The sequence below is a fragment of the Hylobates moloch genome, unplaced genomic scaffold (assembly GCF_009828535.3).
Source record: "Hylobates moloch isolate HMO894 unplaced genomic scaffold, HMol_V3 SCAFFOLD_4, whole genome shotgun sequence".
Lineage (NCBI taxonomy): Eukaryota > Metazoa > Chordata > Mammalia > Primates > Hylobatidae > Hylobates > Hylobates moloch.
This window is the reverse complement of record NW_026652279.1, coordinates 161,290,427-161,301,271: the sequence shown is the minus strand read 5'-3', so window position 1 is coordinate 161,301,271 and position 10,845 is coordinate 161,290,427. Positions and strand designations below refer to the sequence as shown.

Below are 10,845 nucleotides of genomic sequence, written 5' to 3'. Positions count from 1 at the left end.
TGAGCCACCGCGCCCGGCCTACAAAATATTTATTCTTATTGTGAAGCACAGTTCAAGTAAGGAATTCTGGTTAAGTAAAACACCAGCTCTCTTCGATTTCTTTGTGAGCTTATACTATCTGATGTACACAGACTCACAGCTTCACCAAAAACATGCAAACAAAACAAATAAAACCCAGACAATTTGCAATTTGAAATGGGCACAGATATCCTGGAAAAATTCTGGGATCTGCAGCTTACCAACTAAATGTATGTTAGGGACTGAATGTCCAAATTCGTGTGCTGAATGCCTAACCCTCAATGTGACAGTATTTGGAGATGGAGCCTTTCAGAGTTCATTAGAGGAGGTCATGAGGGTGGGGCCCCATGATGGGATTAGTGCCCTTAACAGGAAGGGACATCAGAGTTTGCACTCTCTCTCTGCTACGGGAGAATAGGCATCTGCCTGCAGCCTAGGAAGAGGGCCCTCACCAGGAACTGAATCTGCTGGCACCTTACTTAGACTTCCCAGGCTCTAAAACTGTGAGAAATAAACATCTGTTGTTTAAGCCACCCGGTCAATGGTGTTTCATTATGGCAGCCTGAGCAGTTGTACTTAGCAGTTACTGCAGAGAGCTCCCTGGATTCCACAGTCAAGCAATTTGTTCTTAAGGTACTCTGATGTTCAACAGCCTGACTTTAAAGTCAGCGAGGGCTGGTTTTGCATCCTGTTTCTACCAATTATTACCATGGGATAGTTATTTAACCTTTCTATGCTCACTTTTGTCTTCTGAAAATTAGGCATACCCATCATCAGTGTTCCTGCATTTTTGAGTATGGGGTACGAACTGCAGTCATACAGATGATGTATGAAAATACTAGGGAAATAAATGGTAGTACTCAAATAAGACCTAAGAAGTAATGCTCTGTTTGTAAAATATATTTTTAGGTAAGTCGCCTCAGTCACTTTTTAGCTTTACATATGTGTCAAGTATGCTTTCAGATCTATATAGCATACTGGGTTGAACAGTGTCATCCCAAAATTCGTATCTACTCAGAACCTCAGAATGTGACCTTATTTGGGAATAGGGTCATTGCAGACATAATGAATTAAATGAGGTTTCACTGGATTAGGGTGAGCCCTAAATCTGATGACTGGTGGTGCTGGATTTATGTGAATGAACACACACAGTCATAGGGAAGAAGGCCATGTGACAGCAGAAGAAGAGCCTGGAATTACATAGCTACAAGCCAAGGAAGGCGAGGACTGCCAGGAGCTACTAGAAGCCAGGAGAGAGGCACAGAACAGACCCTCCCTAAGAGCCTCTAGGGAGGCGCCAACCCTGCCCACACCTTGATTTTAGATTCCTGGCTCCCAGAACTGTGAGGGAATACATTTCTGTATTTTAAGCCACTCGGTTTGTGCTAATTTGTTGCATCAGCCCTAGGAAACTAACATGGAATACTATGTATTACAGTTTGGGAGTGGCAGAGTAATGAAACGGATAGATATGAAGGTAAAAATGTGGTGTCCTGAGTACATGTATGTACACCCAGGCCAAATGTGCTCTCCTGGGTCATAAAGGCACAAATTTTATCTGAATGTCCCATTCTGTTAATTTGGAAAACTTTCCCTTCATTAAACAAAAAACTGGGTAACAATTTTATTTTAATTTTTAAATCTTCGTTTTTTGATTTTTTTGAGGTGGGGTCTCACTCTGTTGCCCAGGCTGGAGTGAAGTGGGGTAATCACACCTCACTATAGCCTTGAACTCTTAGGCTCAAGCCATCTTTACTCCTTAGCCTTCTGAGTACCTGGGTCTATAGGTGGGCGTCATCACACTCCGCTATTTCTCGTGTGTGTGTGTGTGTGTGTGTGTGTGTGTGTGTGTGTGTGTGTGTGTGTGTAGAGATGGGGTCCCACTGTTGCCCAGGCTGGTCTTGAACTCCTGGGCTCAAGCAATCCTCCTGAGTAGCTGGGATTACAGGCATGAGCCACCATGCTTGGCCACAATTTTAAAATAAAGTTTAAACAGCATAACAGGAAAAAGACCTTATACTTGGATTGAAAGTTTATGAGCGAAAGGACTGAAAGTAGACAGAATAAACCTAATGAATCTATATAAAATCTGAAATCGATATAAGCGGACATGGGGTTCTATGAACAGAAGGTGGTCCTTCATGTTCCCAGACTATTAGGATAAGCTGGGCTATGCATCAGCAGTAAGTCAACACTGAGATCTCAGTCTACTACAGCTTGCAGGTAGCAGTGCTCACTGCCACTCTTCAGCAGGAACTCATGCTGCCAGGAGCATCAGCGTCACACAGAACCTCCAAGCGGGGCATGGCAGGGACTAGAGGGCTCACATTTGCTCTTAGCTATCTCTGACCAAAAGTGACACACATCACTACTAGGAGACAATTCACCCCCAGGTCTCTTGCATTTTTTCACTTCTTGTGAGCAAGACACTGATTGTTCTTTGCTCTGAACTATCTTTTCAAAGATGCTTGTATAGTAAATGGCCTTGGTAGAGTGTCTCCCTCCAGATCAAAGGGCAAGTGCAATTACTGCACATTATAAAAAGACTCAGGTTCTCTAAACTCAGAGCTCCTCTCCTATAATGCAACCCACTATGTGTGCAGGTATCATGTCTCTTTGCTATGCCCTAGGGGAATCTGGGTTCAGGGAAATGGTACAAAGACAATGGTACCCTGACCACTGCTGCTGCTGTAATAAACTATCCTTCATCTCTGATCCTGGAGTCTCATGTTTTCTATCAGCATCCATGAAATGTCACAGGCTGATTTGTCAGCCAGCAAGTAGCATAAATCTCAGAACCTTCAGAGTCGTTGACAGTCACTTCCATTCATAGCTCACAGTCAGAACGTGTGGGCGAAAGATTACCTAGGTGCTGAGGCAAGAGACTGAAGGCACAAACTGTTTCAGTATATTAAAGAAAATAGAATAAGAATAGTCATACTACAAATTAGATACAGAGATGATCATGGACATTATCAATCATTATAAACATTATGAATCATTAGCTTTCAGTATTACTCTTTGTTGCATTACTAATATAATCTAGGAATAACCGGCGGGCATAGGGTCAGGTGCTAAAGGGACATTGTGAAAAGTGACCAAGAAGGCAAGAGGTGAGCCCTCTGTCATGCCCGCATAAGGGCCACTTGAGGGCTCCTTGATCAGGCGGTAATGCCACTGTCTGGGAAGACACCCATTACTTAGCAGACCGCGAAAGGGAGTCTCCTTTCGTTGGAGGAGTCAGGGAACACTACTCCACCAGCTTCTTGTGGGAGGCTGGATATTATCCAGGCCTGCCCGCAGTCATCTGGAGGCCTAAACCCCTCCCTGTGGTGCTGCGCTTCAACGGTCACGCTCCTTGTCCACTTTCATGTTCCTCCCGTACTCCTGGTTCCTCTTTGAAGTCATAGTAGATAGCGGTAGAAGAAATAGTGAAAGTCTTAAAGTCTTTGATCTTTCTTACAAGTGCATAGAAGAAAACGCTGACGTATGCTGCCTTCTCTCTCTGCTTCAGCTACCTAAAAGGGAAGGGCCCCTTCTTCTATGATCACGTGACTTGCTTGACTTTGTCAATCACTTGGAAGATTCACTCTCCTCCTTACCCTGCCCCCCTCGTCTTGTATGCAATAAACATCAGCACGCCCAGCCGTTCGGGGCCACTACCGGTCTCCGCGTCTTGATGGTAGTGGTCCCCCCGCCCCCCACCCCGGGCCCAGCTGCTTTCTCTTTATCTCTTTGTCTTGTGTCTTTGTTTATTACAATCTCTGGTCTCCACACACTGGGAGAACATCCGCTAAGCCCCGTAGGGCTGGACCCTACAAGAATGAGTCAAAAAAGTCCACACCTAACCCTTGGTGCCTTAGTAATGCAACAAAGAGTAATAGTGAAAAGCCAAATGACATATACTTAATTTGTATCATTCACATACTAAATTCATGTACTTTTGCAGTCCCATGTCATAGAGAAATACACAAAAAGCTATAAGAGGTACTTCTCAGAGGTGGAAACCAAATGGTTGACGAAGAGAAACAGCCAATAAATAAGAAAAGATGTTCTACTTCATTAACAATCAGGATAAAGCAAATTAACACAACAATGAGGGCACTATTCACACTGGCAAAAATTAAGAAGATCCTAGTGAACATGTGGAACAAAGTGAACTCATTCACTGCATACTCAATGCACAAAACCCTAAAGAAACTACTGCATATGGCCAGGCACGGTGGCTCACACCTGTTAATCCCAGCACTTTGGGAGGCTGAGGTGGGTGGATCATGTGAGGTCAGGAGTTCGAGACCAGCCTGGCCAACACAATGAAACCCCATCTCTACTAAAAATAGAAAAAGTAGCTGAGTGTGGTGGCGTGCACCTGTAGTCCCACCTACTTGGGAGGCTGAGACAGGAGAATTGCTTGAACCCAGGAGGTGGAGGTTGGAGTGAGCCAAGATCACACCACTGCATGCCAGCCTGGGTGACAGAGGGACACTCTGTCTCAAAAAAAAAAAAAAAAAAAAAAAAAGAAATGACCGCGTATGTGCCATCAGTACACGTATACCCATGTACCAAAATGCTTTGGGTAGCAGTGAGAATTACAGCACAAGACACTGGAAACTACCCAATTATCCATGAGTAGCAGGCTAGTTTATCAACACCACAGCATCCTACATTGCTGAGCATAAATGAATTACACCTCCACACAACACACGAGTCTCACAAACACAGAGCAGAACAACCAAGTCACAGATGATTCCAGAATATAATTCTATGTATATCAAGTTTAAAAACGTGTAAAACAAAAATGTATATCACTTAGGGATATAAATGTGAGAAAATTATAAAGAAAAGCAAAGAATGATAAATACACGTCGGGAAGATGTTAGTTCCTTGTGCAGGGAGAGAATGAGTGACAGAATGGGAGTAACACAGAGACCTTCCAAACTAATGGTTACGTTTTTAAAAACTTCAGGCTAGCAGCCTCCTTCTCAAGGAAGGCTTCCCTGGTCACACCACTTAAAATTTTGGTCACTCTTTCCAACATTTTATTCCCCCCCTTGCCCACTTTATTTACTTTTTTTCATTAGCAGTTACCACTGCTTGACATACTGCATATTTTGCTTTTTTGATGTATTTGATCCTCCCACCTCAGCCTCCCAAAGTGCTGGGTTTATAGGCATGAGTCACCAAGCCAGGCCTATATTTCCTGTCTTTAGTTTTCTTTTCAAGTCTAACACTTAGGCATGCAAATCTGTTGTATCATCATTCTTTATAAATGCTTTTTAAATGTTATTTTACATATTTTTATAAGAATGTAAAGTATAATATTTCATATATATAATATCTAATACAAGCTTTTTTTTTTAAAGTAATGAGATTTGTTTTATTGAAAATGAAAATCACAAACTGGCTTTTTTTAAAAGTTGAGAGTGAGTAAAAAATGAAATGAATTATTTTTAAGTTTGTATTTTCTCTAAGTTGAAACAGTAACCTTATTTTTATTTTTTATTTTTTGGAGACGGAGTCTCGCTCTGTCGCCCAGGCTGGAGTGCAGTGGCGCAATCTCGGCTCACTGCAAGCTCCGCCTCCCGGGTTCACGCCATTCTCCTGCCTCAGCCTCTCCGAGTAGCTGAGACTACAGGCGCCCGCCACCACGCCCGGCTAATTTTTAATATTTTTAGTAGAGACGGGGTTTCACGATGGTCTCAATCTCCTGACCTCGTGATCCGCCCGCCTCGGCCTCCCAAAGTGCTGGGATTACAAGCGTGAGCCACCACGCCCAGCCAACAGTAACCTTATTTTTGAAGCTTATTTACACAATAGAAGTACTTCTCTTAGTCTAAAATTGAACTCTCCTTTGAACATTGAAGATCATGTTTATCAATACTGACAAAAAGAAACTTACACATAAAATTCTACAAGAATTCTCTCAAAGACAAATCTATACCTGGAAAGCATCATCTTTGCCATGGGACATGCTGCTATTCCTGACCTGTGTGTCTTAGAAACTATATTTGCTTTAGACATCTTTGACTGAAGCAACATATGCTAGCTAGGAATCAATCTGTATTTGTTGTAACAGGACCACTACTATCTTCAAACTATTTCTTTCCCTCTTTCAGACTGATCTACTATTGCTAATAACACACACAGAAAAATTCAATAAAACAAAACACATTGGCCATTCAAACTGCTGCGCTGTAGAATTTTACAATAATTAGAAATTACTCTAGAAATTGTACCTGAAACTGACATTCCCGCTAGGTATAAACTGTATAAACAGAGTGGACACAGCCTCTTTAGAACTCACTGGCAAGGAATCTATGATTTATTAGGGGCAGAGGAAAGTGTCAGCTACATGAAATTCTTTTTTTCCGCCAGGAGCAGTGGCTCACACCTGTAATCCCAGCACTTTGGGAGGCTGAGGCGGGTAGATCATGACGTCAGGAGATTGAGACCATCCTGGCTAACACAGTGAAACCCCGTTTCTACTAAAAATACAAAAAAATTAGCCGGGCGTGGTGGTGGGTGCCTGTAGTCCCAGTTACTCGGGAGGCTGAGGCAGGAGAATGGTGTGAACCTGGGAGGCGGACCTTGCAGTGAACCAAGATCGCGCCACTGCACTCCGGCCTGGGCGACAGAGCGAGACTCTGTCTCCAAAAACAAACCAACAAACAAAAAAAGACATTCTTTTTTTCCTTTTTTCAGGTGACTTGTTGTCCATTTAGGTAGGGGTGTGTACATGTGGTGTGTTTTTGTTTCTTGTGTTTTTTTATACTAGCATGTTTTGGGTGCCTGAAGTGGATGAAAGGGAGTGAAACTGAAGGGCACCTGCTGATGGAACGGGCCTTGAACTGAGAGCTGAGAAATCTGTATACCCTTCAGTGCTCTACACACCAGCCAGACATGAAACCTTGGGGAAGTCGGTGACCTTTTCTAAGGTACAGTTTCCTTATCCATGGAAGCCAGCTTAGTTCAGCTCCACAGTCCCAAAAAGCTCCCTGCACTTTCTTTTTCTCCATAGTCTCGCTTCCGCCCAAGCTGGAGTGCAGTGGCGCGATCTCGGCTCACTGCAAGCTCCGCCTCCCGGGTTCACGCCATTCTCCTGTCTCAGTCTCCCAAGTAGCTGGGACCACAGGCACCCGCTACCATGCCCGGCTAGTTTTTTTGTATTTTTAGTAGAGGTGGAGTTTCACCATGTTAGCCAGGATGGTCTCGATCTCCTGACCTCATGATCCACCCGCCTTGGCCCCCCAAAGTGCTGGGATTACAGGCGTGAGCCACCGCGCCCGGCCTAATTTTTGTATTTTTAGTAGAGACAGGGTTTCACCATGTTGGCCAGGCTAGTCTTGAACTCCTGACCCACGTGATCCTCCCACCTTGGCCTCCCAAAATGCTGGGATTACAGGTGTGAGCCACCATGCCCGGCCTCCATTTGTTTTCATATTTGCTTTTTTCTTTGAGACAGGGTACAGGGTCTCACTCTCACCCAGGCTGGAGTGCAGTGGTGTGATCATGGCTCGCTGTAGCCTCAACCTCCCTGGGCTCAAGTGATCCTCCTGAATAGCTGGGACCACAGACATGCACCACCACACCCAGCTAATTTTTTGTAAGAATGGGGTCTCCTTTTGTTTCCCTGGCTGGTCTTGAACTCCTGGGTTCAAGTGATCCTCCCATCTCAGCCTCCCAAAGGGCTGAGTTTATAGGCATGAGCCACCGAGCCAGGCCTGTATTTCCTTTCTTTAGTTTTCTTTTCAAGTCTCACACTCAGGTCCTATGCTGGCCAATTTCAGTCATTCATTTGCCCAACGCTGACTGAATACCTCCTCCAAGCCAGGCCTTGTTCAGGGCACGGAGCAGAGCATGCTGAACAGAACAGAACGATCAACCTGCACTCAGGGAGCTTATTACTTCCAGGTGAGGAAGATAGACAACAAACACATCAAAAAAGGAAAAGATGCAGTATGTCAAGCAGTGGTAACTGCCAATGAAAAACAAAGATAAAGTGGGCAAGGGGGAATAAAATTTTGGAAAGAGTGACCAAAATTGTAAATGGTGTGACCAGGGAAGCCTTCCTTGAGAAGGAGCTACTGAGTAAAGACCAGAAGAAAGTGAGGAAACCCCTGAGCAGACATCTAGGGGCAGATGTTCTTAGCAGAAGAAAAAGAAGGGCAGAGACTCTGAGGCATGTGCCCAGCAGGTCTGAAGAAGGGCAACAAGGCCAACCGAGGGATGTTTTCAAAGGACTCCTTTTCCTGCTTCTATTAGTGATGGACTAGGGAGTAGCATGGCAGTGAGGCGGACGCCAGCTACTGCCATCCTCCAGACAAGAGATGGCAAAAGGCAGGTCCAGGAGTGGAGGGCGTGGGGACACAGAGACAGAGACAGGGGAGAGGGAGACAGGGAGAGACAGATTGGGAAAAGAGAAAAGGAGAGAGAGAGGAAGAGGAGAGAGAGAGGAAGAGGAGAGAGAGAGGAAGAGGAGAGAGAGAGGAAGAGGAGAGAGAGAGACGAAGAGGAGAGAGAGGAGAGAGGAGAGGGAGGAAGGAGAGAGGAAGAAGAGAGGAGAGAGAGAGGAGAGGAAGAGGAGAGAGAGTAAGAAGAGAGACAGGGAGAGGAAGAAGAGAGGAAGAGGAGAGGAAGAGGGGAGAGTGAGAGGGGAGAGAGACAGGAGAGGAAGAGGAGACAAAGTAATTAAGGATTAGTTCAAGTTGCCATTTTCTGAGAGGAAAAACTGAGGGAGAAACTTTTCGAGCTCAGTTTTCGATATGTGAAGGTTGAGAAACCGATTAGAAACCCAGTAGAGATGCTAAGTAGCAGAGACAGCATGAGTGGACTTCCCAGCACGAGCACCGAGGAGTGAAAGCAGTCCTCTCCACCCACGTAATGCAGCTCTGTGTGGCCCTTACGGTGACTGAGGTCGATCTTATGGGCTGACACAGAAAGGTGTCCAAGATCTATTACTGCATGAAAAGATGCATAACTTTCTGGAAGAATTATCTATTGCTAATCACTTAAAAAACCTCTAGGGACAAGATATATACTTCTGTGATGGTTAATTTTATGTCAACCTGACGAGGCCATGGTACCCAGATGTTAGGTCAAACACTGAGATGAATCATTGAAAATATTATTAGATGAGATGAACACTGAAGTCAGTAGACTTAGAGTTTAGCAGATCACCCTCCATAGTGGGTGGGCCTCATCCAACCCGTTAAAGGCCTTAAGAGAAAAAGACAGACCTCCCCAAGCAAGGAGGGCTTCAGCTAGTGGACTGTCTTTGGACTTGAACTGCAACGCTCCTCTGGGTCTCCAGCCTGCTGATCTACCTTGCAGATTTTAGTCTTGCCAAGCCTCCACAATTGCTTGAGCCAATTCCTTAGATCTCTCTATCTCTCTCTTTCTCTCTACACATACGCACACATCTTACTGATTCCGTTTCTCTGGAGAATCTTGACTAATGCAACATCTTATGACGTACGTTTGAATTGCATTTAAAAGTTTTTACAATAAGCATGTATTACCTTACTAATCAGAAAAACAAGAATAATCACAAAACTTAGTTCCAATACTTAAAATTTAGGTTACATTGACCAAGTACCTATACATATACTTTACATAAATTATATATACATCTCTATAAACAATAAAGCATTCAGTAAACACACATTTTATTAACATCCTTCCTATCTCAATGGCTGCAAAACCCTTTTTCACGCAAGCTCTCTTGCATGAAATACCTCTCGATATTCTTGCAGAATACCTCTGATATTCTCAATAAACTCCAGAGTTATCTGAAATGCCCAATATGAATCCACATCCTGAACGAGGTACCCAAGGACATGAACAGACATTTCACAGATTAGAAATGATATCTGGTGAATGAATACATGGAGAAACATTCAAATACAATAGCAATAAACAGAAAAATGAAAATTAAAATAAGGTACTTTTTTTTTTTTTGAGATGGGGTCTCTCTCTGTCACACAGGCTGGAGTGCAGTGGCACGATCTTGGCTCACTGCAACCTCCACCTCCTCAGTTCAGGCGATTCTCCTGCCTCAGCCTCCTAAGTAGCTGGGACTACAGGCGCCCACCACCACGCCCGGCTAATTTTTGTATTTTTAGTAGAGACAGGGTTTCACCATGTTGGTCAGGCTGGTCTCAAACTCCTGACCTTGTAATCCACCTGCCTCAGCTTCCCAAAGTGTGGGATTACAGGCGTGAGCCACCACGCCAGGCCAAATAAGGCAAATAAGGTACCTTTTTAAACAACTTAGTTTGAAAAGTATAGTAACTAATATAATTATAAACTTATAAGTAAAATAGTAATAATAAATTGAACCTCTTCAGCAGATTAAGTTTACTAATTTTTAAAATTGTAACTCACACTAGGTGAGAGTATGAAGTTGTGTTCTAATATACGATGGGTGGTGTTCTAAAGAGACTTAAAATAATTGGCAACATGTGTAATAAGCTATAAAACTATTTATGACTTTGATTCTATTTGGGAGGAAATGTGTCATACATGTTTAAAAATATCTTATCCCCATTTGAAAATAATTCCACACCGGGCATGGTGGCTCACACCTGCAATCCCGCACTTTGGGAGGCCGAGGTGGACGGATCACTTGAGGCCAGGAGTTCGAGGCCAGCCTGACCAACATGGTGAAACCTCATCTTTAGAAAAAAACACACAAAAATTAGCCGAGCATGGTGGCGGGCACCTGTAATCCCAGCTATTTGGGTGGCTGAGGCATGACAATCGCTTGAACCCGGGAGGCGGAGGTTGCAGTGAGCTGAGATTGCGCCACTATACTCCAGCCTGGGCAAC

General features: G+C 44.0%; 1 protein-coding gene across 8 annotated transcripts in view; it reads right to left on the bottom strand.

The window, feature by feature from the left end:
• The window catches only part of PCCA (propionyl-CoA carboxylase subunit alpha), a 448,216-nt gene that overhangs the window by 75,248 nt on the left and 362,123 nt on the right, over nucleotides 1-10,845 (bottom strand). The window lies entirely within an intron of this gene.